This window comes from Pseudophryne corroboree (assembly GCF_028390025.1).
Source record: "Pseudophryne corroboree isolate aPseCor3 chromosome 3 unlocalized genomic scaffold, aPseCor3.hap2 SUPER_3_unloc_20, whole genome shotgun sequence".
Taxonomy (NCBI): domain Eukaryota; kingdom Metazoa; phylum Chordata; class Amphibia; order Anura; family Myobatrachidae; genus Pseudophryne; species Pseudophryne corroboree.
Genome location: NW_026967509.1, coordinates 1522879 through 1527584, shown reverse-complemented (window position 1 = coordinate 1527584; position 4706 = coordinate 1522879).

Genomic DNA, 4706 nt, shown 5'->3' with positions numbered 1-4706 from the left:
GTTTTAGCAGGGCGCCGCGCCCTGCCCGTTTTTTAACAGGCAAAACCCGCCCTGCCCTTTTGCGGCGCCCTGCTATAACAGCCGCCCGCTCCCTGCCCTCCCGGCGTGTATAGATGCCGTGCGCATGCGCGCGGCATCCATTTACGCATTGGGAGAGGGCTGGGGGAAGCCCAGCACCGACGGAGGTGCTGGGCACGCCCCCAACAGTGACGTCGCCGGCCACAGACGCTCTCTATAGTAGCGTCTGTGGGCCGCACCGCCCCCCAAAATGACGGAGGCGTGACCACGCCCCCTAATTTGCGTGGCCACGCCCCCATTTCGGGCGCGCGCGCTGAGCCCGGCGCCCTGCCCCAGTTCACTCCTAGAGTGAACACTAAACCAGTCTATATTAGCTGCAGACACAGTACAGTACGGTAGTTCACGGCTGTGGCTACCTCTGTGTCTGCACTCGGCAGGCAGTCCGTCCATAATTGTATACCACCTAACCGTGGTTTTTTTTCAGTCTTCTTTATACATACATAGTTACATAGACATCTTCTCTTTATCAACCAGTCTATATTAGCTGCAGACACAGTACAGTACGGTAGTTCACCGCTGTGGCTACCTCTGTGTCTGCACTCGGCAGGCAGTCCATAATTGTATACTAGTATCCATCTCCATTGTTTACCTGAGGTCCCTTTTAGTTGTGCCTATTAAAATATGGAGAACAAAAATGTTGAGGTTCCAAAATTAGGGAAAGATCAAGATCCACTTCCACCTCGTGCTGAAGCTGCTGCCACTAGTCATGGCCGAGACGATGAAATGCCAGCAACGTCGTCTGCCAAGGCCGATGCCCAATGTCATAGTACAGAGCATATCAAATCCAAAACACCAAATATCATTAAAAAAAGGACTCCAAAACCTAAAATAAAATTGTCGGAGGAGAAGCGTAAACTTGCCAATATGCCATTTACGACACGGAGTGGCAAGGAACGGCTGAGGCCCTGGCCTATGTTCATGGCTAGTGGTTCAGCTTCACATGAGGATGGAAGCACTCAGCCTCTCGCTAGAAAAATGAAAAGACTCAAGCTGGCAAAAGCAGCACAGCAAAGAACTGTGCATTCTTCGAAATCCCAAATCCACAAGGAGAGTCCAATTGTGTCGGTTGCGATGCCTGACCTTCCCAACACTGGACGTGAAGAGCATGCGCCTTCCACCATTTGCACACCCCCTGCAAGTGCTGGAAGGAGCACCCGCAGTCCAGTTCCTGATAGTCAGATTGAAGATGTCAGTGTTGAAGTACACCAGGATGAGGAGGATATGGGTGTTGCTGGCGCTGGGGAGGAAATTGACCAGGAGGATTCTGATGGTGAGGTGGTTTGTTTAAGTCAGGCACCCGGGGAGACACCTGTTGTCCATGGGAGGAATATGGCCGTTGACATGCCAGGTGAAAATACCAAAAAAATCAGCTCTTCGGTGTGGAGGTATTTCAACAGAAATGCGGACAACAGGTGTCAAGCCGTGTGTTCCCTTTGTCAAGCTGTAATAAGTAGGGGTAAGGACGTTAACCACCTCGGAACATCCTCCCTTATACGTCACCTGCAGCGCATTCATAATAAGTCAGTGACAAGTTCAAAAACTTGGGCCGACAGCGGAAGCAGTCCACTGACCAGTAAATCCCTTCCTCTTGTAACCAAGCTCACGCAAACCACCCCACCAACTCCCTCAGTGTCAATTTCCTCCTTCCCCAGGAATGCCAATAGTCCTGCAGGCCATGTCACTGGCAATTCTGACGATTCCTCTCCTGCCTGGGATTCCTCCGATGCATCCTTGCGTGTAACGCCTACTGCTGCTGGCGCTGCTGTTGTTGCTGCTGGGAGTCGATGGTCATCCCAGAGGGGAAGTCGTAAGACCACTTTTACTACTTCCACCAAGCAATTGACTGTCCAACAGTCCTTTGCGAGGAAGATTAAATATCACAGCAGTCATCCTACTGCAAAGCGGATAACTGAGGCCTTGGCATCCTGGGTGGTGAGAACCGTGGTTCCGGTATCCATCATTACTGCAGAGCCAACTAGAGACTTGTTGGAGGTACTGTGTCCCCGGTACCAAATACCATCTAGGTTCCATTTCTCTAGGCAGGCGATACCGAAAATTTACACAGACCTCAGAAAAAGAGTCACCAGTGTCCTAAAAAATGCAGCTGTACCCAATGTCCACTTAACCACGGACATGTGGACAAGTGGAGCAGGGCAGGGTCAGGACTATATGACTGTGACAGCCCACTGGGTAGATGTATGGACTCCCGCCGCAAGAACAGCAGCGGCGGCACCAGTAGCAGCATCTCGCAAACGCCAACTCTTTCCTAGGCAGGCTACGCTTTGTATCACCGGTTTCCAGAATACGCACACAGCTGAAAACCTCTTACGGCAACTGAGGAAGATCATCGCGGAATGGCTTACCCCAATTGGACTCTCCTGTGGATTTGTGGCATCGGACAACGCCAGCAATATTGTGTGTGCATTAAATATGGGCAAATTCCAGCACGTCCCATGTTTTGCACATACCTTGAATTTGGTGGTGCAGAATTATTTAAAAAACGACAGGGGCGTGCAAGAGATGCTGTCGGTGGCCAGAAGAATTGCGGGACACTTTCGGCGTACAGGCACCACGTACAGAAGACTGGAGCACCACCAAAAACTACTGAACCTGCCCTGCCATCATCTGAAGCAAGAAGTGGTAACGAGGTGGAATTCAACCCTCTATATGCTTCAGAGGTTGGAGGAGCAGCAAAAGGCCATTCAAGCCTATACAACTCAGCACGATATAGGAGGTGGAATGCACCTGTCTCAAGCGCAGTGGAGAATGATTTCAACGTTGTGCAAGGTTCTGATGCCCTTTGAACTTGCCACACGTGAAGTCAGTTCAGACACTGCCAGCCTGAGTCAGGTCATTCCCCTCATCAGGCTTTTGCAGAAGAAGCTGGAGACATTGAAGGAGGAGCTAACACGGAGCGATTCCGCTAGGCATGTGGGACTTGTGGATGGAGCCCTTAATTCGCTTAACAAAGATTCACGGGTGGTCAATCTGTTGAAATCAGAGCACTACATTTTGGCCACCGTGCTCGATCCTAGATTTAAAGCCTACCTTGGATCTCTCTTTCCGGTAGACACAAGTCTGCTGGGCTTGAAAGACCTGCTGGTGAGAAAATTGTCAAGTCAAGCGGAACGCGACCTGTCAACATCTCCTCCTTCACATTCTCCCGCAACTGGGGGTGCGAGGAAAAGGCTCAGAATTCCGAGCCCACCCGCTGGCGGTGATGCAGGGCAGTCTGGAGCGACTGCTGATGCTGACATCTGGTCCGGACTGAAGGACCTGACAACCATTACGGACATGTCGTCTACTGTCACTGCATATGATTCTCTCACCATTGATAGAATGGTGGAGGATTATATGAGTGACCGCATCCAAGTAGGCACGTCACACAGTCCGTACTTATACTGGCAGGAAAAAGAGGCAATTTGGAGGCCCTTGCACAAACTGGCTTTATTCTACCTAAGTTGCCCTCCCACAAGTGTGTACTCCGAAAGAGTGTTTAGTGCCGCCGCTCACCTTGTCAGCAATCGGCGTACGAGGTTACATCCAGAAAATGTGGAGAAGATGATGTTCATTAAAATGAATTATAATCAATTCCTCCGCGGAGACATTGACCAGCAGCAATTGCCTCCACAAAGTACACAGGGAGCTGACATGGTGGATTCCAGTGGGGACGAATTGATAATCTGTGAGGAGGGGGATGTACACGGTGATATATCGGAGGATGATGATGAGGTGGACATCTTGCCTCTGTAGAGCCAGTTTGTGCAAGGAGAGATTAATTGCTTCTTTTTTGGTGGGGGTCCAAACCAACCCGTCATTTCAGTCACAGTCGTGTGGCAGACCCTGTCACTGAAATGATGGGTTGGTTAAAGTGTGCATGTCCTGTTTATACAACATAAGGGTGGGTGGGAGGGCCCAAGGACAATTCCATCTTGCACCTCTTTTTTCTTTTCTTTTTCTTTGCGTCATGTGCTGTTTGGGGAGGGTTTTTTGGAAGGGACATCCTGCGTGACACTGCAGTGCCACTCCTAGATGGGCCCGGTGTTTGTGTCGGCCACTAGGGTCGCTAATCTTACTCACACAGCTACCTCATTGCGCCTCTTTTTTTCTTTGCGTCATGTGCTGTTTGGGGAGGGTTTTTTGGAAGGGACATCCTGCGTGACACTGCAGTGCCACTCCTAGATGGGCCCGGTGTTTGTGTCGGCCACTAGGGTCGCTAATCTTACTCACACAGCTACCTCATTGCGCCTCTTTTTTTCTTTGCGTCATGTGCTGTTTGGGGAGGGTTTTTTGGAAGGGCCATCCTGCGTGACACTGCAGTGCCACTCCTAGATGGGCCCGGTGTTTGTGTCGGCCACTAGGGTCGCTAATCTTACTCACACAGCTACCTCATTGCGCCTCTTTTTTTCTTTGCGTCATGTGCTGTTTGGGGAGGGTTTTTTGGAAGGGCCATCCTGCGTGACACTGCAGTGCCACTCCTAGATGGGCCCGGTGTTTGTGTCGGCCACTAGGGTCGCTAATCTTACTCACACAGCTACCTCATTGCGCCTCTTTTTTTCTTTGCGTCATGTGCTGTTTGGGGAGGGTTTTTTGGAAGGGACATCCTGCGTGACACTGCAGTGCCACTC